Source organism: Dermacentor andersoni, chromosome 8, assembly GCF_023375885.2.
Source record: "Dermacentor andersoni chromosome 8, qqDerAnde1_hic_scaffold, whole genome shotgun sequence".
Lineage (NCBI taxonomy): Eukaryota > Metazoa > Arthropoda > Arachnida > Ixodida > Ixodidae > Dermacentor > Dermacentor andersoni.
The window spans coordinates 23,544,366-23,569,518 of NC_092821.1; the positions used below are offsets into that span (position 1 = coordinate 23,544,366).

Here is a 25,153-nt window from a genome sequence, read left to right on the forward strand (position 1 = left end):
TCATTTACTGCGCTTACTCATATTATACCAGTGTCTCTCCCTTAAAATCCCGAGCCTCCTTAGCAAATCTTGACTCATGACATAAAATGTCTCGATTGTGCCTCTTTCATAAATTTTATCATTCCCCTTTAGCAGCATCAGTGATAACACCAGCCCATTACCTCTCCAGTCAAATTTCCAGCATGAAGCTGAGCAGAAGATGAGCAGAAGTTCGAACAAGAACTTCTACTCGTCTTCGATCATCTTTTGTCGACTCATCCGGGACTGAAATAATCTACCACGGCAAGGTGAAAGCCTTATTATCCCCATTCAATTAAAAGAAGCATCAACATCATTATCTTGTAATTATCATACCCATCCTTTATTTAATACCCCATACCCGGGAACGTTGAGGTAATATGAATATATATAAATAAATAAAAAGGTCTCATCGGTGCCGCTGATACTGAGTGTGTGTCAATTCTTCGTTGTTAGAGGAGCCTTTTTGTCTTGTCGGTGACGCAGAGTCCATGCTGACATGAAGGTAATTACAGTCCCTCTTGGAGCTGGAGTGTGATGGCGGCAGTTTACAAAGGTTTTCAAGGTACCTGCGTAATAACTAATTTTCCTAGATGCTTGTACATGGTCTTATTGGAGCCACAGTCTGTAGCCCCCAGGTGAAGGAGAATTGCGCCGCGAACGCTAATTTCTCCCCTGGTTCTTGGTAGGTCAACGTGCGAGAGGAAATAACAAAGAAAAATGACGCCTACTTTAATAGTAACGACTTTGTTAACGTGCGAGGGGGAAACGCCATCCCTTGTCGTCTGCTATGCGCTCGACGAACACACGACTTTCTCTGCAGGCGACAACGGAAACCAACACCGTATACAATAATTTTTTGAGATTGTTTTCCTCTTTTAAAATTCGTTTTATACACCCTTCCGCCTCTCATATTCTTTTTTTCACTCACAGCAAATATGTACTGATCCTTGCGAAACCTTTTCTTTTTCTCTTCAGGATACGCTAGCCAGCATGCCATGCCACGTAGCTATTTTGTTTCGGCAAAACATAAGCAGGCAGAAAAATGTGGTTTCTTCAAAAATTTTCTTAGCAACCTATCCCAAAGCAAGCCATTCAATATACAGTACACTAATATAGAGCTGAGTATCTTATTAGTGACCACAAATGGGTGCACTCTGTACTATAATCTGACATACGTAAGACAGCTTTCTACAATTTCTGAAAAACATAAAATGGCTACAGAGGCAATCTTTGCTTTGAAGAACAAAACTGCACCAAAGCAAACGTTGTCGCAACAGTTATTTGTTAATAAAAAAAAAACACTAAGAGGAGCAGATCCACATGTTTTTCATATCAGTGAAAAAAATTTCATTTTTTTATTCTGTACAACGGGTATACTTGCTATTCCAAACAACATGGTATACCTAGTCAATTTCCTGCATTGTTTTCCTTGCGGTAGTTTGCCGTTAAATATCCCGCAAATTGTATTGAAAGTGTATCCTGTATATTTTCGTATGTGGTTTTGTTTCGCAATACAACACGTAAGATCACTAGAGCATCATTCAGATCTGTAACATTGAGAACACGGTATCAATACGAAATACTCCGTGAGCATATTGAATATATTTCTTAAAACCTGTGATGCGATTCATCTGTTCTCTCTCCATCTAGGCATAATTAAATAGTGCAGTTCAAAGAAATAACCACAAATGGCGCTAAGGTTTTTTTGTTTTTGTTGTCGTTGAGAAACAGTAAATACAGGAGAAGCATGTGTTCATCGGCGGTTGATTGTAAGTAGAGGTTGGACAAGGACAGAGTGATGCACAAAAGCATACTTGAACGCATAGGTAAGCAACATGGATATTTTTTTTCTAAAAGCAACGCAAGTCAGCTGCAATCTATACAGCAGGGCAACCTGCTCAGAACTACTCTCTTTTGAATGGTTTTTCAAGGCGATCCTCCCTATGAACATACATTACCCCCTTTACCAGAGCCTATAGTCTCAGTGCCGTGCTACTTGTCTGAAGCATAGGAGAGGTGTTAGAGCTATGTTAGGAGTTTCATCATTGGCTCGAGGTCATCCGTCGTGAGAATTTTGGTGTCAACACAATATGAAGCGCAAGCATTTTAAATTTTCTAGAACACTTGTTCCATGAGAAGGTTGAAGACTGTGAGTGCACATTATTTTGCGCTTTTGGACTTTGAAGTTCTCTGGGCTGGCACTGCCGTGTTAAGCCTCACGCCACCGTACGTGGCAGCGTGGTGGTATGCGAGGCGTTCCGGCGCCTTTGCGGCCGCTCGCTCGTTTGCTACGGTTTCTCGACGCTCACTATGGCGCACATTGCTGGATCCCAGCCGGCCGCTTCTACTTCTACAAGAGGGAGCGGAGAAGGAGTTGTTGCTACAGCCCCACTCACCAACGGTGCTATTGTTCAAGCTGCCGCCGGGCCTTCGTCACAAGAAACCACAGCCATGGACTTCCAAGACATCTCGGAAGATCACCATGACGACTCTGCCATTATGGAGGAGGACCGTTCCCAAGGGACGCCATCGGAATGTCCTTATGCCAATTGGTCTTTACACGTCAAGCGAAGAACAATGAAGAAGCTCGCCAGAGGCGAGCATGTGCGCGTGGCAGGCTGGGTGATCTCCCCGCTATCACTCTCCTCCACCACCGCGTTATCAACATCTTTCGCAGCTTCAGGCGCTGGGGCATCAAAGAAGCCTTTTTTTTTAAGAAGAGGCGACGACGCCCGCCCTCCTGCCACGTAGCGACTTCAAGATCATCATGTGACCCAAGAAAGGCCTTCAGGTGAAGAGTTTCACCAACCACCAAATCTCGAAAGCCGTCTCGGCCACCGGCGGAGGGAAAGTTGACAATTCGCATTTCCTCGGGCGCTTGAGACCTGGTTCCAACATAATCATTGTTAGTACCCCAGATTAGGAGGTCGCTGATATTGTGCGCAAGATCACGCGTATTGTGTTTGGTGGCAACATTTATGAAGTCAACTCTTACGTTGCGGCACCGGACGGAGTGGCCCAGGGCGTCATTCATGGAATCGACCCGGATACGCCGCCCGAGGAGCTTATGACTCACCTAAGGGTGAGGACCCAAGGCATGACAATCCTGCAGGTCCGCATACTGGGAAAGAGCAAGACGGCCGTGATCACGTCTAGCTCTCACGTACTTCCACGGTATGTCTACTACTACGGAGGGGAGACCGAGTGCCACCCCTATAAGCCCACAAAACAAATCTGCTCCGTGTGCCAACGCATGGGACGCCGATCGGACGTTTATCCTACCCCGAACATGAAGATCTGTCTCGGTTGCGGGACGCACGACCCGACGGACGACCATGAGTGCTCGCTCAACTGCGTCGTCTGCGGCGAAGCCCACGCCACGAGGTCTCGTGAGTGCAAGCAAAAGCTCAAATACAACAGCACTGCCACCAAAAAGCACCCTGCACCCACAAGGAGGAAGGAAGATGACGTCAATGATGGAGGAAGGCCAAGGCGAAGCCGCCTGCTGTGGTTCAGCTCGGAGTCTTAGGCGAGTCGCTCAAGGTCCCGCGCCCAGTCTAGGTCATGATCCCAGTCCCGGTCACGATCTCGGTCACAGTCCAGGTCCAGGTCCCGATTCCGCCCAGAGTGGCCAAAGCCAGGAGAGAAGGCAGGGCAGCGGCAGCCTTCTACCTTGACGTTAACATCGAAGCAGAAGAACCAATCCGGCAAGAAGAACCAAGCCAACAACAAGGTGAGCGGGAATCAGTCTATCGAGGGTCCCGTTGCAGTCATTGACTTTGGGACCCTCGTCTGCATACTATTTGTTGTTTACTTATTGTTTTTGGAATTACGAATAAAAAAACTGAAAACTGAAACTGAAAAACCTCATCCGTCCTAAATACCAGTGACAATAGTAAATGCTCCCCAGAATGTACGCGCATCAGGGAAGAAAGTAAAAATAACTCAAAGCTCAGGTTAACGACCTAAATCAACGCATGCAACGCTTATAAGCGTTGCTAAGCAAAACAAGCACCAATACACAAGCAGGGCCGCAAAGCGGAAGGACAGACCACCACCCCACCATTTCCATTCCTCCCCCCTCAAGAACCACTACGCCCTCCTCACTCCTCGGTGCGGTCTCGTCAGCGGCCGGCCAGTCAGATGTAGTCCTCGAAAGCATTTATGCTACGGTTCAACAGATGCTTTACCAGATGGGCGAATTAAATAATAAAGTTTAGGAGAAGACACTAAGCCTTGAAGACATTGAAAGAAGAATATGCAAGGTTGAGTTTGGCTCGCGCAAGCGGGTCGACGACGAGAGCAGCGATTCACGCATCAAGGCGTACAGGCGCATAAACAACACGGACGACTTCAGAGACGCCGACAAAAGTGACGGTGGTGGCATGAACGTCACCAATGGTTAGCACCACACGCAGCGCGCCCGAACACCTCGAGATCTGGCAGTGGAACTGTCGCTATTTCAACAAGAAGGCAAGTTCACTCCAGCTTTTCATTCAAACTCACCCATACTCACCTCCCGCACCTCCGCCCCGACGTCATCTGCCTTCAAGGGGTCGGGAACCAGCCGATCAAGCTACGGCGTTACTACGGAATTAAACGCGCGGGATCATCGAAGGTCGCGGTTTTAGTTCACAAAACGGTGACGGTCGTGAGACAACGTTATCAACATCATGACGTTAATCACATGCTAGTGCAAGTCCTCCCGCAGAAGAGGGGTAGACGTAGACGCACTTTCATCCTTAATTTGTATAGTCCGCCGAGGGCTCAGAAGGATGACTTCCGCAACATCATTTACGACAGCACGAGAGCCGCTGGCTTCAACCAGCTGGTAGTGGTGGGAGACATGAACGCTAGACACACGACTTGGGGCTACCAACAAAACACGCAATAGGGAAGGTCGCTCCTCGATGCGGTTGACCAAACAGGCCAACCTGCTCCAACCAACCATAGTAGGTAACAGTGTAAGTTGAGTCACGTTTTCCGACCTGTCATTTCTCAAAAACGCACGGGAAAACTCACGGACGCACTTGGGCGAAACACTGGGCAGCGATCACTACATCCTCAACATCTCGGTATCCACCCCGAAACTCAACAGAACAATTGGGGAAATTACGCTCACGGACTGGGAGGCGTTCAGGCAGTACCGCGCCCGCCCGAAGACGGTATAGCAGACATAGCGGAATGGATGCAGCACCTCCGGGACGCCCACATCCAAATCACTAAAACCATACAGCGCACGGTCGAGACGCCCGAATCCAACCACCGGCTTCCTTTGAGGGCCTCCTCAAACGGTGGAAGCGACAGCGGTTAAACCGGAAACTACGTCTACGAATCGAGCATATAAGAGATGAAGCCAGAAATTACGCGAACGAGCTGATGCACCAAAATTGTGTACAGTTTTGCACCTAGCTCAAGGGTACCCTGAGTACTGTGCAGACGTGGGCCTTCCTACGTTGCCTGATCGAGCCCGGCAAGGTGAAATTGACAACCAGTCGGACGCTTCTAGAAATCGCTCGCAAGTTCCCCGGAAACGGCCAGGATCTGATTGACACCCTAAAAACCAGATACCTGCGTAGTGACCCCATACGACCCTGCCTCCTGAAATACGAAGGAGAACCAAGACCAGAATTTGACGCTCCGATCACGAAGGAAGAGGTGTATGCCGCGGCACGAGCCTCACAGCGCAATACTGCTCCCGGGATTGACAAAATCACCAATGCCATGATTAGAAACCTGAGCCCGATACCCATCCTGGACTTGACTGAATACCTAAACGAGGAACTCTGGAGCATGGACCACGTACCGAAGGAGTGTAAACACGTAGAAATCGTGACCATTCGTAAACTCGGCAAGAAGCCCACGATCGACGCCCTGCGTCCCATCTCGCTGCCTTCGTGCCTCGGCAAGCTGTACGAGAGGGTCATCGAAACCCGCCTGCAACATTACATTGAGGACGGTGACCCCTTCCCGCACACCATGATTGGCTTCAGGCCGGGACTTTCTGCACACGATATTTTCCTAATCCCAAGGGAAGAAGTTCTCAAGGGCATCCCGAAGGGAGAACACCTCCTGCTCACACTCGACCTGAAAGGGGCCTTCGATAACATCTCTCACGAGGCCATTCTCTAGGGACTGAACATCAGCTGCAGGGAGCGCATCTTTACTTACGTCAAATCGGTCCTGACGGGCCGTACGGTAACCATCAGAATAGGCCACACTCGATCGGATACGATCGACGTGCCGAACGAAGGAAGACCGCAACGGGCGATAGTCTCCCCGATTCTCTTCAACGTCGCGATGCTAGCGCTGACCAAAGAGCTGCGGAAGATCCCGGACCTAGGTTACGCCCTGTACGCAAACGACATCACGCTCTGAGCCACTAAGGGCTCCGTAGCTCGAAAAGAGGCGACCCTTCAGAAGGCCGCGACGGCCATGGAGATATTTGCGGCAGGGAGCGGGATGCGTTGCGCGCCCGAAAAGTACGAGGTGATCCGGGTGCACGGAGGATGAATCTACAAGTCCCCCGGCCCAATCGGCCTCTATCTAGAGGGCAAGAAGATCACGGAAGACAATACGACTAGGATTCTGGGTTTATGGATCCAGAGCAACCTGAAAGCCTCCCACACCATCCAAACCCTAAGGTCTGCCACCAACCAGATCTCGCGGATTATCAAACGAATTACAAGAATCCGCAAGGGCATGTGAGAAGGACCCCTTTCGCCTCGTCCAGGCTCTGCTGATCAGCAGAGTAACGTATAACATGCCCTATCACTACCACTGGATAAATAAACGCGACCAAGAACAAGTCAATGCCTTCATCAGAGGCGCGTGAAAACGGCCTTGGGTCTCCCAGTCAACACCTCAAACGAGAAGTTAGCGGCCCTCGGAATTCCCAACACCTTCGCTGACCTGTCGGACGCAATTATGGCTTCGCAAAAAGCCAGACTACAGAACACGGCGGTGGGCAGAGCCATCCTCCACTGCACCGGAACGGCAACGAAGCTCCGTGCCCTCGATGGGCAACGATCACTCCCGCCTGAGGTCAGAGGCAAGATCAAGGCGAACCCCATGCCGAAGCAAATAAGTCATGAACTCCATGAAGGATGACGCAAGGCTCGCGCCGACAGACAGCGCCGACAATTCAAGGGCGACCCGTACGTAACGTACGTGGACGTGGCGGAGTACCCTGTAGGCGGCCTCTTCGCGGTACCCGCCGTGAACGGGAGACACAACTCATTCACCCTCGCGGCCTCCGTCAGGGCAGAGACCCAAGCTGCGGCTGAGACCATAGCTGCGGCGCTAGGATAAAAGCAAGAAGACAGGGTAGGCAGGGAAGTTCATGTCGTTACCAACTGGAAACAGGCCTCCGTGACTTCACCAACGCGCGAACACCACTGCTGGCGGCTCAGATTTGAGGCCCGAGGCTGCAAGAATCCCATCAAATCACGTGGACGCCGGGCCACGCGGGTTTGAAGGGGAAGGAAAGGGCGAACGCCTTAGCTCGAGCGCTAATCAACCAAGCGGGGAAAAACCAATCGTCTCATACATCCCCACCCTTTACGTTCGTGACCCTGGCATCCAATTACTGCGACAAACGCGAGATCCAGCGACTCAACCACATGATTTATCCTCCGTCTCACAGAAAGCTCCCCACTGAAGAGGCAGTAGCTCTCAGACTTATTCAGACCAACACATTCCCAAACCTACACAGATACAGCAAAATGTTCCCACATACATATCGCGGCATCTGCACCTGGTGCGGCGACACACGCCCTACACTCTTTCATATCTCGTGGGGGTGCGGGAGCAAACCTCAACACTTAAAGACGCCTAGCACGTCATTTGAGCGGTGGGAGGTACAGCTGACCGGCGATACCCTGGCGGGAAAAGAAGCTCTCGCCCAGCAAGTACGTCGAGCAGCCATGGCCAGTGGAGGCTTGGGATGAGGACACCATCCACTCTACCTCAAGAGCAACGACCTCGATGGGCCTAATAAATGTTTTTTTTTTCTCTCTCTCTCCTGGTACAGCTCGCTTTCCTTGCTTATTAAGCTTATTTGTGAGTTTGCCGAAGGGAGTACCCCTGCCACTTCTCCCATATTAATGAAACCACTGAAGTCAAGAGTGCCAGGCAACATTAGTACTTGGACAAAATTACTAAAGTGAGCTTAGGAAGATTCTAGCATCCCTAGATCCATGTATGCTAGCTACGTAATAATCTACGAAGAGGTGGGTGCAAGTGTGGGGAGCAATGACTGCCTGCCCAAAGCATACGTTGCACAATTTTTACGCAAATACTAAAATGGGCTGAAATATTTTCTAACGATAAGCTCACCAGGAGACTGCCCTAAGAGCTATCGGAATTACAAAAACAAAGCAAAAATTAATTATGGGGTTCTACGTGCCAAAACCACTTTCTGATTATGAGGCACGCCGTAGTGGAGGACTCCGGAAATTTCGACCACCTGGTGTTCTTTAACGTGCACTTAAATCTAAGCACAAGGGTGTTTTCGCATTTCGCCCCCATTGAAATGCTGCCGCCATGGCCGGGATTCGATCCCGGGACCTCGTGCTCAGCAGCCCAACACCATAGCCACGAATTACAAAAGGAATAAAGTGTCAGTATGACTATTTTTCCTAACTTTAAATTTTTGTAGCTGTGTTTTTGTAACGGGTTTTCTCTCACGCTGTTTTGAAAATCTAGATTGATGTCATTTATGCACAGCATAAACCACGCATAGCAGCACCACTCCTGCATGTCTGTACGAGGCTTCTTACAGCGACATTTTTTATAGTAGACTGCTGCTTAGCTCACCTTTCAGTAAAGAGGACACACCGCACAACCAACCTGCCCCGAAGAAAATTTTCCCGCATTGTTCGCTTCCTCTTGCGATAGTGGAGTGTCACCTGGCACTGCAAGAGTTTGCTAACTGTGTGCGCTCAACTGGCACACGAACTTCTCTAGTGCTTCCCCCGTGGTAATCTTTCGGCAGCTCTGCAGTGTCGCTGACTTGCGATACGTTTATGTATCATCTCTCAGTGGGTTGATGCCGCCTGCGGTCTCTGGTGAGTATGCTTTCCGCTTTTGGTCTCACTGCGGTGGTGTAGAGCCTGTAAAGACAGACACATCATCAGAACATCTTGTCAGCTAGGCTAGTTGACAAATTTTCGCCGAAGTTGCAAGTTGTGTCAAGGAACACTGCACATAAGCAGACAGGACAAGCCCAGTGCCCTGGCTATACTTGAGTGCCATGTTGGACACTAAAGCGAATTCCATTGGCAACACATGCGTCTCATATTGACACGTACACTTGTATATCTTTTGGGGTAAGCGCTTTTCGCCATCTAAAAAATTATATTTCTCTTCGCGGGACGCGCCCAACTTACCGGAAGTTTCTCGAAGGTTATCGACGGTTCTTGCTGCTATTTGTTGCCACCGAAGCTTGTGTAATCTGATCAAATGTGCGACGTGAATTGTGTAGAACTTTCTAGAAGACATGCGGGCACCAGCGATTACTCTGAAACCTACGATAGCTCATGTATAAAAGCTGACGCGCATGCCTCACAGATAAGATTTTTGACAATCGCCGACTGTGTTCGCCGTTAACATTGTGCTCTAAGTGTAGCCTGTTATTGTGGGCACATGGTCGCCCAATATTAGTTAGTTTCATATTACACAGTATTCCTACTGTGTCCTTTACCGTCACTACCACGTGGCATCTTGTGGAGGTGCATTGCGTTTATTCTAGACGCCCCAACAAAGCCCTGACCGAAGCCCGAGCGCGGAAGACAACACCAACGTAGCCAAGAACCACCAAGGTAGCCGCAGGCTGCAAGGACTGCCCCCGGAGCACGGACTTTTGCCTGAGACGAGAAGCAAGATTGTCGTCAAGTTAAACCGAATGGCAGCCCCAGCGTCCCCCGTCGTGCTGCAACAGCCCAGGAAGCCACCGACCTTCCGAAGATCATCGTCTGAAGATTCAGAAACTGTGACTCCGAGGAGAAACGTCGGCATGTATACTTCGCCTTAAAATAAACCGCAAGAACCTGGTTTAAAAACCGGGAGTCGACCCTTGATAACATGGGGCCTGTTCTGTAGCGGCTTCTTGCGGACATTTACGAGCTTCGTGCGCAAAGAAAGGGCCGATGCTCTGCTGGAAGCCCGAATTGAACTATCCAACGAGACCATAGTGATCTTCACCGAGGAGATGACGCGCCTTTTCCGCCACGCTGACCCGGATATGGCTGAGGAGAGGAAAATTGGGCTCCTGATGCGTGGGTTAAAGTAAGAGCTCTTCGCCCGATTGATACGCAGCCCACCCAAGACGGTTGCCAAATATATTTCCGAGGCCACAACTGTTGAAAAGAGGCTCCATATGCGGACAAGGAAATATAGTCATCGACCACTGAACGCAAACCGTCGATACCGTCGTTCAAGCACTCGGCAGCTACGACCTGCGGGAGACGATCAGAGTGGTCGTTCGCCAGGGACTTCAGAAGCTCTTTCCAAGGTGACAGCCTCAAGTGGCCTCAATGGCGGACATCGTCAAAGAGGTTCAGCGATCGCTTGGAGTTCCTGAGGAGGAACCACAATCAGCGCAGTCCCAGCCAGAAGCGATGACCTGCGTCGCCGTCGCCCGCCGTCAAGGTCCCCCTTCGTGCCCACGTCAGGGCCCTGTAACGCCGCAATTCCGTCGTTCACCGCCGCTGCTGCAGCACGCTCGCCCGTCACATAGCGCAGCTACTCGAGGGGGACGGAAACTTGGCCAACCCCCGATCACCGTCCGCTATGCTATCGCTGCAGAGGAGCCGGTCACATCTACCCCCGATGTCCTTACCGCGAGATGGGACTGCGAGGGTTCGACGTATACGCACCGCACCCATAGGAATGTCAACGCCCTCGTGATATCGCCGACTGCCTCGCTGCTACTTATTACAGCCCTCGACCACCGTCGTGTTCGACGTCACCAGGCCGCTAGGTGACGCCACAGTGCCGTCCACACACTGGCCTAGCGCGAGGCCGGCCCTTGAGACTACATCCGGAAAACTAAAAGCAGCAACCGACTTAGGTGCGATTGCTGTTTGTGGAACTGACGAGGATCCCCCGCCGCCGACGAAAATGATGAAGAGACACGACGAGAGCATAACGACACGCCGCTATCCCGACGAAGCCTGGAAGCAAACAACGCACCAAGCAAAGACCTGACGTCGCGACGTACCAGCCCCTCGTCAGCACGGTGTAGCCCTGGTCTGACGTCAAGACCTAACTGTAACGCAAGACAAAGAACCACCGACCTGGATGTGCTCTCGATGGCCCCGCAGTCACCGCCTTAGTGGCACAAGAGCCGACTGCTGCGTGATGAGCGGACTCCTTACAATCCAGTTGAAGAAAGTTAAGACTACATGCGTAGGCCATAAAATCCGTACAACAGGAGGACACCTAATAACACCAACGGGAATCTGCACGGCAAAAATTAAGGCTAATGGACGGACCTACCCTGCCACCTTCGTTATCCTACAACAGTGTTCACGAGACGTCCTCCTCGGCATGGCCTTCCTGAACCAACACAGTGCAATCATCTATCTGAAGTTGAAGGCGATAACGCTGTCGGAAGATAAAGTGATAGCGCCAGAAAGCGGTCGTAGCCACCATGCTTTGAGCTTCCCCGAAGATCAAGTGATAATCGCCCTCGCTCCAGCATAGTTATTTCCTTTGGCACCGAAACACCCGCAGACGTAGAAGGTGTCATCGAGGGCGACCATCGAGACCTACTGCTCAACAGTGAAATTTTGCGTCGAACGAGGGATCGCTCAACAGCACGGACGGAAAACGAAAGTGATGTTGACATACTTTAGCCACGAGTTTATGCACATCAAGAAGGGCACCACGATCGTGTACATCGAGGAAATTGTGGGAACTAGCAAAGCTTTTGTCCTCTCGGATTCTGCCTCATCTACCCCGATGACCATAATTCCTGATCCAGACTTCGATATAAATCCAAGCCTCCCCATGATTAAGCAGGAACACTTGAGATGTATGCTCCGATGATACAGACTGCTTTTTAACGTCATTGAGGATTCGACAAACACCAGTCGCAAAGTATCGCATTATAACCGAAGAGTGAGCTCGACCACTCCGTCAGAGCCCTTACCAAGTTTCCACCCGAGAACGGAAAGATAGACAAGTCGATGAAATGCTGCGCGAAATCATCCAGCAGTCAAAAAACCAGTGGGCATTCCTTTTGTCTTGGTGAAGAAAAAGGACGACAGCATACGTTTCTGCGTCGATTATCGTCGACTGAACAAAATCACTAACCGGGACGTTACCCCCTACCACACACAGAAGACGCATTGGATCGGTTCTGCAACGCTAAATACTTCCCGTCGATGGATCTCAAGTCTGGCTACTGGCACGTAGAAGTCGACGAGAGAGATCGCGAAAAGACCGCCTTTATCACGCCAGACGGCCTCTACGAGTACCAGGTCAGGTCATTCGGACTGTGCAAGGTTCTGGGAACTTTCCAGCGCGTCATGGACATGCTTTTAGCAGGGTTCAAGTGGCAGACCTGTCTTGTTTACTTGGATGACGTCGTCGTCCTCGCCGGAAATTTCGACGATTACCTTAGGTGGCTTGCGATAGTACTAGAGGCAATCAAGTCATAAGGGCTCACTCTCAATCCGGAAAACCACCACTTCGCTGATGGTGAGCTTCTGTTCCTGGGCCACGCCATCAGCAAATCTGGAGTCTGCCCCAACCCGCAGAAGACAGCGGCCATCGCAAAGTTCCCGCTGCCCATCTACAAGAAGGCAGTGCGTAAATTCCTTCGCTTGTGCGCCTACTACAGGCGCTTTGTCAAGGATTTTCGTTCGTCGCTGAGCCGCTGACACATCTAACAATTTGTGACGTCGAGCTCAAATGGGAAATGCCGCAGGCGGACGCATTTAAAGAACTCAAACGACGCATGCAGTCGACGCCAGTGCTTGCGCACTTCGACGAGGACACCGATACCGAAATCCACATTGACGCCAGTACCCTAGGCATCGGCGCCGTTCTAGTCCAGAGGAAAGACGGACTTGAACGGATGATACCTTACGCATGCTGGTGGCTGTCAAAAGCGGAAGGCAAATATTCTAGGACTGAAAAGGAATGCCTCGCCATCATCTGGGCTGCAGCGAAATTCTGCATTTACCTATACGGCAGGCCATCCAAAGTCGTCAGCGACCATCACTCGTTATGTAGGCTAGCTAATTTAAAGGACCCTTGAGGATGGCTGGCGCGGTGGCGCCTCAGACTACAACAATGCTGCATCAGTGTAAGTCCGGACGGAAACACTCTGATGACGACTGCCTATCATGCGCCCCCATAGACCCGCCGCTGCAAGATGACGCGCATTCCTTCGCCTTCCTTCGAATAGGCGCGGAAGACTTCGTTGAAAAGCAACGAGCAGACCCGGGGCTAGAAGACCTCGTCGGTTATTGAGGAGGGAATACCGATGTTTTCCCTAGGGCATTTAGGCGCGGATACTCTTCGTTCATGCTTCAAAACAACCTACTCGTGGAGAAGAACTTCTCACCAGTCCGCGCCAACTACCTTCTTCTTGATGCGTCAGCACTGCGTCCAGAAATACTGGACACTCTAAATGACGATCCGACCCCTGGACACCTCGGATTCTCCCATAAGCTATCGAGGATACAGCAAAGGTACTACTGGCCGCGCCTGACCGCCGACGTCGCCCGTTACGTCAAGACATGCCGAGACTGTCAGCGACGCAAGACACCACCCACTAGGCCAGCGGATTACTATAACTGGTCAAGCCTCCTTGGCGACCTTTCAAGCAGATCGGGATGGATTTCTCGGGACCGTTTCAAAGGTCAACATTCGGAAATAAGTGGATCGTCGTGTAGACTGGACTACCTCACCGGCTTCGCTGAAACTAAAGCTCTGCCTAAAAGTAGTGCAGCCGAAGTGGCGGAATTTTTCATCGCGAACATGTTGCTGCCACATGATGCCCCAGAAGTCCTCATCACCGACAGAGGAACGATCTTTACAGCAGAGCTCACCCAACCAATTCTGCAATGCAGCCCGACATGCCTCACTATAGATAGGACAAATGCCTACCACCCGCAGTGGAATGATATCACGGAGCGCCTGAACAAGACCTCACCGACATGATCACCGTTACTAGATTACCTCTTTCAGATTGCAAACTCCAGTGCCGCGGGTGTCACCCTTCGACGTTCCGCCGAGCGAGGGCGCGCTCGTCGCTGTTTGACCTAGAGTCACTGGAAAAAATTTCAGAGTACCGCAAAGGTCTGGATTTGACTGGCAACACTGAGCGGCCACCGCCATATACCTTCCAAGCCGACTGCGTCGCGGGAAGGCCGCCGTGTAGGAAGAGCTTGATATTCGGTGACACATCGGGCTGAGTGTTTACTGAAGTACAAATACTTTGTGCCCAGAGATAACGGCTGCTAAGAACGAAAATAATAGGTTATTTTGTGCGAAGTAATGCAGGCGGTGGTTGTTTTGCACACCGATCGTGTTTACTGCTGGAACTGTGCTACAATTGTGGGCAGCAGCTTAGCCCTGCTATCGGGAGCTTATACACGTGTTTTTTTCCCTTCCGCGGAGCGAGCTACGAAGGAAACATTTCGTCACTTCACGCCGGAATGAGACATGCTTGTGCTTTTGGGCATGAACATCGTGGACCGCCGTCGGCTTTTATTGAATGTTTCCAATCAGGACGAAACTAACACTTGACACTGTCACAGGCACGTACGTTCATTGCATAATTTCACAAGCTCAACCAGATACATTTAATTTAGTTCGTAAACGGATACCGCGCGTTCTCGATTCTGCCGGGCGACTTCGTCCGCCGTATACGCACGACACACTGCGACTGCCGTGTGCGCACAGGCGTTTGCGCCGTGATCCTAACACGATCTGTGCACAGCAGGCGTAAAAACCAACTTCGATGACCATTTTGCGCACTAAATCTTGGGGATGGCCAATATGAGCCATTTGTGTGATTGCAGCAACGTATATGTACTTGTGTACAATGATAATGAGCGATAGTTTGCTACATTGTGATTTATGAGCGCGGCTGTCTAGTGCGTTTATGAGCGGCTACTTTTCTCAACATATTTATGACTGTTTTCTTAGACTGCCAAGATTTGCTGCCTGTGTAAAAAAAAAAAAAGCAGGAACGCCCGCTGGTGACGCAGCACTTCTTTTTTCTATGTTACATAGGCCAGGAGCACGGAATAACCGCGTGTGTTGAGCAACAAGCGCGTACCCGTGTGCCCGCGTCAAACGTGCAAGACGCGAACGATCCCTGCAATGAACTCCTATTTTCGTAGCATCGCTAACACCGCGTGCACTTCGCTTAAATATCTTCTAAAACAGTGCCGAAAAGCACAAGCAAGGTGTACTTATACCTCGCACATGCGGGTGTTTTTTGTAGGCTTGAAGTTCTCCCGGCCGATTTTGTGTAACTACGCAGAACGAAGCCCTCGGTCATTTTTCGCAGTCAAAATCTAGAAAAAAAGTCTTTCCAGACTCAGTTCAGTTGCTGCATCCGATGGCGCAGCAGCCAGGCATGATTTCCTTGCAGTCAAACGCAAGCGCGACAATCGGAACACCAAAAAACGTAGGGAACCTGCGCTGCATGCGCTCTAACTCAGCCGGCCCGCCCGGCGCTTGGAAGGTATATGGCACTCCAAGATCACGTGGTACGGTTGGGCCAATGAACGCGCCGGCGGCGCGGGGAAAACGAATGCGGTTCTCTTAAATTTTTTCCAGTGACTATGTTTGACCAGTCTCGTTGGGTCTGACGGTGGCGACGGCTGTTTTGGCGAGTGTTGGCGGTGCGTCTGCTTTTTGCAACTTCTCTGGCGAAGTCAACGCAGGCTTGGCCCCGTGCCAAGTGTTTCTTCGTTACCTTCAACTGTGTTGTGCAGTGATCACTATCCTTTTGAGTGCGAACGAGATCTGTCGACGCAGCTCGTGCGGCGTGCGCTCCCGCTGCAACTTGTCAAATTCGCGACCACGTCCGGCGTCCTTGCGCCCGAGCTGTGCGTCTTGCGGATCATGCGACGTAGCTTGACTTGCTCGCTACAAATCAACGCAAGAACATCTTCTCAACGTAATGTGCGACTACGGTTGATCCCCGTTAATTATCGCAAGTGCATAAATATCGTGTATGGCTGTGACGTGTCCCGAATCTGAGAAAATATGCCTGGTTGCTTTGTGACTAGTTCCACGGCTGATGAACCACAGCTGAAGAAAGACATTTTTTTAAGCCACCTGCTGACGAGGTCCGGCTTCAACAGTGGCGACAGGCTATACCCACATCGCATAAGGAGCTGTCCAGCTCATGCGCCGTTTGCGACTGTGTTGACCCACTTATGGGGCAAAGGTTCGTGTACTCAATGGTTCGGTTGGTTCTCTTAGAAGGAGCCTCCGAGAACCCAATTGAGGACAAAGCCGTTGGTTTGAACACACACACAAAGACTTTTAATCAAACTAAAAGGAGGCATAAAGCAAATAGAAATAGAAAGCATGCCTAAAATAAACACTCAAGCAGACATTGCGGCACGGAACACACATAGGGCTTGCATGAGGTTAACGGGTGCGCGAGTCCGGGCTTGCCACGAAGGCGGGGATGCGTCACAGTCTCGACGCGGCGACGCGGCGACAAGCTGACGAAAGAAGTGGTGCCAGTCTCACCATAGGTCGAGGTGTAAGCTGACCGACCGGGCGACCGTAGCGCACCCGCTCTGGCTAGGCGAAGACAAGCAGGCGGCTTGGTGGCGTGAGTAGATGGCGTCGGCGTTCTGGCCGGGCAGTTGGCGTAGAACTCGGGCCCGAAGCCCGACTGTCCTCGTATCGCCCACGGGCGCAGAAGCTCGAACGCCGGCCTCGGGCAGCAGGCGGCACGACAGACGGGGGCGGCGTTCTGGCCGGGCAGCTGGCGTAGAACTCGGGCCCGTAGCCCGACTGTTGTCGTCCTGCCCACTGGCGCAGAAGCTCACCGGCGTTGACGAGCTCACGGCACGCTCGGGTAGACGGGCGACGCACAGGGACAGGCTGGCAGGAGGCCCCGGTCGGGTGAAGTCCTGGTGGGCTCGGGTCCGGCACCCGACGGCCCGTTTTCAACGCCCGCTCCGGTGGTTGACCTCCTCCTGCCGTCGCTTCCTGGGACGCTCCTGGCGTCTCCCCGGCGTCTCACTGCGTGCCCTCTTGCGTGTCCCCCCGTTCGGCCAGCGCACCACGCTTTTTCTTCTGGTCTGGCCGATTTGGCATTCTCGGATTGGCTGCCCGACGCCCCGTGGTCTTTTCTAATTGGTTGCTTTTCTTTTTGTTGTCTTTCATGCGCCGCGCATTCTCGTGCCGGACACTCTTCGGCGTCGTTGTTTTCCTTCAACCTCGGCGCGCGTGCACTCAGCGTCGTCTGCTCCTGACCGTCCCGATCACCGCACCATGTCGCGCACCACACATCACAGCGACCTCCACTTTCTCGAGGAAGATATTGTGAAGGACTTCATTCACAAAGTTCATTGTGACGTAGTCGTCATACCGCGTGACAAGTGGACTCTTAAGGAAGATGCTGTGCCGCGCATTTTTCCCAATTGCCCTAAATACTTGTAGAAGCCAGCGTGAAAACGCAAGGCTCCAGCCGTGCGTGCACCGCCTCGGCCTTAGCGTTAGAAAGGGCAAAAAAAGAGCGACAAAGAGGCTGCGACATCGAACTTCTGCGTTTCTAGGGAAAACAGTGGTGACATTGACAGCAATGTTGTGCAGGAGAACAACATACAGCTTTTCAATGAGTTATGTGGCATGGCAGCAGCAGGCCAACGGTTGCAGGGTTGGTTACTTGAGGTGGTTGGCATTACAATCGTGGTGTACAAGCTGGTAATGAGAGAAGATCTTCGAGCAATCGACAGGGCTGTGGTAGTGTCGAGAGATGGTGGTGGTGATAACTTTATTGCACACAGGGGAGTTACGGACTCCCAGGTCCTTGGGCCCCCGCACGGCCCCACAGCACTCAAACGTTCATGTCCCGGATGCTCATGACGCTGGCAGCCCGGCCAGTGGCGATACGTTGCTTGGCCGGGTCCTCGGAGCGCAGTAGGGTCTCCCAAGCCTCCCAAGTAGTAAGGTGCTCGAGGCCCCGCGGGGGAGGATCCGCCGGGCAGAGGAAAAGAATGTGATCGAGAGTGGCTTTTGGGTGGTGGCAGAGGGTACAGGAGGGGTCGGTGTGGACGTGGTGATAGCGCGAGCGTATATAAGGGGAGGGTAAGGTGCGTGTTTGGAGCCGCCTCCAAAGTGTCTGGTGATAATTGTCGAGGGAGGGATGGGGGGGGGGGGGTAGAGCCGACGCTCGGCTTTGCAGGCTTGCGTCAGTTCAGTGAATGAATGCATGCGCTCCCGTGAGAACCCTGGATCGGAGGCCGCCGGTGCCCGGTTGAGAAAACCTCGGGCTAAAGCGTTGGCAGCCTCGTTTCCAGGATTCCCAGAGTGGGCAGGCACCCATATGAGCTCCATGTGGCGGGGCGGGTGTGCAGCGAGAGAGTTCAGTATGCGAAATGCCGGGACGTGAACTCTGCCGCGAGCAAAATTTAGTATCGCAGTTTTAGAGCCCGATAATATATACCGGGCCTCCGTGCGCGTAATAGCTAGGGCAATGGCGGCCTCTTCAGCCTCCTCCGAAGTGGCAGTTGGGGATATGTGAAGGGTGGTAATCGGTTGTAGGGAGGGGTTCGTGATGGCAACAACCTTGCGCACCTCACCTGTGCATGCGGCATCCACCCACACTGCATCCGGTTCCGTGCCATAGTGTTTGTGGAGCGCCCGTGCGCGAGCTCTGCGGCGGGGTTCGTGGTAGGTGAGGTGCATGTTTTTAGGGAGACGTTTAATAAGAAGTTCGCGGTGAATGTGGTGGGGGACCTGGAGCTGTGTGGGATCCGTGGCTGGTATCCTGATACCGAGGGTGTGTAGGATGTGTTTGCCGGTGGTGGTTCTCGCGAGACGTATGTATTGTGTCTGTCTGTGGGCCTCATTAAGCTCACCTATCGTGTTATCTAGGCCTAGCTGGAGGAGTTTTTCGGTGGAGGTATTTAGGGTAGGTGTAGTGCTGTCTTAAGTTCGGATCACGGCATCCAGGGTGGAGATTTCTCTGCCCTGGAGTTTAAGGTAGGGGAGCGTGAAGAGAGAGCGGCTGAGGACGAAGGCATGAATGAGACAACATAAGTCATGCTCCTTCATACCCCGGTGGTGCGCAGAAACTCGGCCGGTTAGGTGTGATATCGACACCGCCATCCGCTTGAGTTTGTGGATGGTGAGAGTTTTTCCCGTCATTTTGGATGTGGAGGCCCAGTACCCGGAGAGTGTGTACCTCAGGGATGTAACGGTTTTCCAGTGTCACGGTTATAGGGGTGGTGGGGCAGTTTCGGGTTGTGGGGCGGAGTATGAGGAGCTCCGACTTCTCCGGAGAGCATGAGAGTCCCATACTCCGCGCATATGTTTGGGTGAGGGTAGCTGCCGACTGCAGAGTATTCTCTATGTCTCCATCACTACCATGGGTGGTCCATAGAGTGATATCATCAGCATAGAGTGTGTGCCGAAGGTGAGGGATGGTTTGTAGTTTGCGGGCAAGGGGAATGAGAGTGACATTGAAGAGAAAAGGGAAGAGGACAGATCTCTGAGGGGTGCCAATCCCACTAAGGGTGTATGGGCGGGATGTGTGGGGACCGAAGTGAATTTCGGCTGTGCGGTTAGTAAGGAATGCTTGAATATAGGTGTACATACGTTCACCTATGTTCAAGGGGGAGAGCACCGCCATTATCGCTCGATGGTCTAGGCGATCAAAGGCCTTGGAGAGATCCAAGGCGAGGACGGCTTTTGTGTGGCCCGGTATGAGGGGGTCGAAAATATCCTGTGTGAGCTGGAGCATGGCGTCCTGTGCCGACAGGTGGGGACGGAAGCCCACCATGCTGTGCGGGTAGAGGTCTTGCTCCGCCATGTGTTGGGTGAGTCGGGCGAGTGCGACATGCTCCAAAAGCTTGCCCAGGTATGAGGTTAGGGAGATGGGGCGAAGATTTGCAGGTGTAAGGGGTTTGTGGGGCTTGGGTATGAATAAGATTTTGGCGTGACGCCAGGATTGCGGAAGGGTGCCCTCCTGCCAGCATGTGTTGAAGTACTCTGTGAGCTGGGCAATCGACTGATCGTCCAAATTGCGGAGCATGTTATTGGAGATACCGTCAACTCCTGGACTGGAATTAGAGCGGAGAGTCAGGAGGGCCGCTCTGACTTCTGCTTCCGTAATATCCGCGTCGAGATTGGCATTCGGAGTGCCTGCATAGGGGGGCAGGGGTTTTGACGTACCGGGAGTTGTGTGTGTGTTCCTAAGTATGTCGATGAGTGCGTCGGGAGAAAGGTTTGTCTTAGACATGACCGCCTCGGTCAGTGCCAAGGGGCAACGTGTGCCATCCGTGGTGTATGCTTCTGATGCGGGCATTGAACTGAAATCATGTGATGACCTAAAGTTGCTACTTTTATGTCTTGAAAGGCTGAGTTTTTGTGAAGGTTGCCCTGCTGATAATTACCCCTGTGTCTTGTCATCAGCTGTGGCCATTAAAAATGGTGGAACATGGCATCGCAAATCATGCACAATTCTGTCTCTAACTGCAACATGCCACGAATGCCGGAGTTTGCACAAGCTCTTTTCACGGCGTCGCAACACAAGCAACATGTTGAAATATAGGAGCACTAAAGTGAAGTCCCTGCGTCGAAAGGCATTAAGAGCAACTATGCAGAGAGAAAAGATGAAGGAAGAAGTAACCACGATGAAAAAAAAACTTCAGAATGTTACAGAAGAGAGGGTGGAACGTGTACTTGACATTCGTCCAGATAAACAGCAGCTCGTTTTCATGACTGCTTTTCAGGCAAAAAAGGCAAAATCGAAAAATGGGAGGCGGTACAAAGAAGAGTGGTTAATGACATGCCTTCTGCTGCAGATTTCAAGCCCGAAAGCTTACAAACTGTTACCTGATATGCAGCTTCTGCAATTTCCTACAAGAACACGCCTTCGTCAGATTATTAGTGGCATTCCCTGCAGGTACGGTTTCAATGAGGCATCGCTAAAGAGTAACCGAGAGCACTTTCATGAGAAGAGCCGCCTCAGAAGCGGCGGTGTTCTATTGCTCGATGAGGTAAAGCTCAAGCAATCTGTTGTCTTCAGCAAAACTTCATACAAGATGGATGGCTTTGTTGATTATGGCGATGTGACAAATGCCACCACAGACCAGCTTGCTGACCAGGGACTGGTGTTGATGTTTGTTCCACTTTTTGGGAACTGGGTTCAACCCATAGCATGTTTTGCCACAAGACGTGCGACACCTGGACGGATCCTTGCACAGCTCCTGTTAAGTGCTGTGCTGCAGCTTCACAAGCATAATGCTTCTGTGCTTGTTGTCGTAAGTGATGGAGCAGGTAATAACCACTCAATGTGGACGAACCTAGGAATATGGGGAGACATGATATCGCCATGCAACAGCATTGAGCACCCTTGGGAGCCTTCACAAAAGATCTTCTTTATCTGTGACGTTCCACACAGTCAAATGCATCAGAAATCATTTGAAAAAGCACACCTATAGAATGGTAAGAAGAAATATGTGCACTTAGTTGCAATGGAGCTCAGAAAACTTTGGTTCTTTCAGGATGGAGATCATCAGATCAACTTTGCACATTATGTTGCGCTGTATGAATCCGAAAAAAGCAAACATACAAGAGTTGTGCCAAAACTGACTAGAGCACATGTTGCCCCGGACAACCTCCAGAAGATGAGCGTGCGACTTGCTACACAGGTACCGTGAAAGACAACGCTTAGTATTTTTGGTTATTTTTTAACTAATTTATAAATGCACTTTTTTGCAGCTATTCAGCCGTGGCGCAGCTATTGGCATCTGCATATACAGAGAAGCCGGCACTGTAGGCGCGATGGCTTCTGAGGGAGCAGAAGCATTCATCAAATTGCTAAATGACCTGTTTGATGCTTTGAACATAAAGCTACCTGAAAGAGGCATTAAAAGGCGCTCAAAGGAAATACAGGCAAGCCAAAGTACCTTTTCATGCATGTAGATGCTTATTTACTGCCATTTTACCTCATTCTTTCAGGTCATCAAACACTTCTTAGAAATGTTGAATGTCACAGAAAAGAACGCCGTGGAGAAAGGTCTCTAGCTCTTTGCGTCTCAACTGACCACGGAGTCCTTGCGTGTTACTTTGTTGTCAACGCTTGACATCATCGAGTTCTTACTGGATCAGGGTGCACACTATGTTTTGAAGGCAAAGTTGAACCAGGACCCTTTTGAGGTGATAATGTGTTCAGTGCTGATTTATGAGTGTTGAAGCGATGAAGTTGCTTGTGGCCTAACAAACCACGTGTCTTTTCCTGCGCCACTGCGCCATAGAAAAAAGAATCCCTTAAGTTTTACATATCGCATAGCCAACAAACCTCTTTTAGTCGTAAATACCTTTAAATACTTAGGAATTCACATAACCTCTGATCTTCGATGGAATGCACATATCTCGTATATAAAAAAAAAGCCCTAAGACAACTGCATTACTTGAGGAGAACACTAGCTCAATCTACTCAAGAAATACAGCTTTTAGCCTATAAAACCTATGTACGACCGCTATTAGAATATGCTGCGGCAGTATGAGATCCCTGGACTGAAAGTAACAAAGTGAAACTAGAAAATGTCCAACGCAAGGCAGTCAGGTTTATACTTAATTGTTACAGCTGGAATATAAGCCCAACAGCCCTGCTGAACACCGCAGGACTCGAACAGTTGGACATCCGACGTCACCGCGAACGGCTAAAATTATTTTACTTATATTATCATAATAAAATAAAACTAGAGGAAGGCATTCTAGCTGAGCCCCTTACCCACCACCCTACGCGTTCCTATCATTCCAAAAAAGTCGGCGCAATCTTGTGCAAACAAATGTTTTTAAATACTCATTTTTTCCCCACACCATTGTTCAATGGAATGATCTGCCTGGAAACGTGGTCAGTTCCGAAACGGTGAACTTGTTCTTACAAGCCCTGAATCAACAATAGGGCACACATGCAATTTGTTTTGAGTCGAGTGTTTTGTTTTTTGATTCAACTGTGTTTTGCACTCCAGCCGAGTCTCGTTGTTTGCTTCTTTTGTTGCAATTTACGTTTTCTTTGTTCCTGTTATCTCTGTACCCCACTCCTGCCTAAGGCTTGTAATACAGGCCGGCAGTATTTGCTAAATAAAAAATAAAAACTTCGCACTTGTCCTTTCCTTCGGAGGGGATGAATCGCACCCTACTGTGGCAAATTTCACTCAAATATTCCGCCTTCTGAGTTTGTCCACACCGATAAAAACTTCTTTGGGTGGAAGTGTGCAAGGTGTGCCGGGGAATGTGCTGGTCAGCGTACAGGACACACTGAGGAGCACGAGAGAGTTTTACCGCGCCAAACATGCTTCCTTGCGTGAACGCATAGAAGAAAAGCTACTGGAGATGACGTCAGAAACAGGCAGGAACCCTGGAGACCAGCACGACGATCACTCCTACTTGAATGGGGAAGTGGACGATGCTATTGTCTACTACTTGTGTGGATATGTTGTGCAAAAATTTGAAAAGCACACATCATGCCTTCTGTGCTTAGAAGACATAATCAGTCCAGTGCCCGTTGTTTGCCGCGATGCATATCTGACGGCTTATAGAAGTTTCAAGAAAGGCTGCATGAAACATCCTACAACTAAGTTGTTGAGTGTGATGAAACTTGTAAATGATGTAGTTTCTGTCACATTAGATGAGGCTGGTGCCTGCGAAAACATTTTCTGGAAGGTACTAGAACAGCTCGATAAGTGCAGCCTTGCTCGTTTGGGCTTTGCAGATCACATGCCAGCCATCACATGCAAGATATTGAACTTTGTCATTGTGACAAGGATGCACTTTTTCTCCAGAGATTTTAACCATTGGTTACAAAGCAAGGACAAGGTGGCTATAGCAAACAAAAAAGCGCGTATCTTGTAACTCTGGCTCTTGGAAAGTGGTTCCCAGTTGATTTTTATTGCATTGATTCAATAATTTTTTTTCAATTTGGCTTTTGTTCTCGTCATTTTTTTGGGGCTTCATGGCCTTTAGAACGGTGAGCGTTCACTAAAGTAGTTCACTATCTTGCATTTAATAAACGCGTATCCTAGCATGAAGTGTACTGGAACAGAAGGGTGGTTCTGAGCTTTAGGTTTCAGTATTTTTGGCGGCATCAGATACCTATTTTACGTGGCTAACCACCAACATGTGATTTTATGCAAAACTGAATTAAAAAGAACAGGAAACCGATGAATCCTCACAGCTCAACGGATAGGAGTGCCGCGTAGCAGTAGCTAGATTCAGGAATCTCAGTCGCACCTCTGGCGGGTGGCATCGCTCTAATGCCTCAAAGGATATTCTAGTAGGAAAGTGGAAATAACGTTTGCTCACTGCCTCGAAAATAACTCCCATTACACATTACTAACTGCGCAAATTGCGTTGAACGCAGCGCGCAGGCTCCGTAACGATGATGCGACCGAGCCTATGGTGTCACAAGCGCCATCTCGCGAGCGGGAACCGAAGGGGGCCACATTTGCCGCCGCATCCCGGCGGAGTTTGCAAACTGAAAGTGGTAATCTAGTAACGTTGGACATGATAGCAATGCACGTCGATGTCGATCAGACGTGGGACGCGGTCCTGCCGTATGTAACCTTCGCTTACAACACGGCTGTGGAAGAAACAACACAGAGCACGCCGTTCAAGTTGGTTTACCGCAGGAACCCGACAAGATTAAAATGTCATCTCCATCAGGCCACCCTCTGTGTCACGTTAACGCGACACAGAGGGTGGCCTGATGGAGATGACCTTTTAATCTTGCAATTACAAAAAAAATTTTTTGGCCATGCATGGTCGTTTTTCATCGTCGATATCACACTGCACGTGTCTCGTTGCTGTCTCATCTTACTAAAAATCAGTACATACGCGCATGCGTACGGTGGTGTCTGTTCCCTAAATATATGTGTACCACTTCGTGGAATAAAACAATTGTTGGAAG

At 50.4% G+C, this 25,153-nt stretch overlaps 1 pseudogene; it reads left to right on the forward strand.

The window, feature by feature from the left end:
* The first annotated feature begins 3,585 nt into the window (after positions 1–3,585).
* Positions 3,586–24,099, forward strand: LOC140212942 (uncharacterized; annotated as a pseudogene).
* The last annotated feature ends 1,054 nt before the right edge of the window (positions 24,100–25,153 follow it).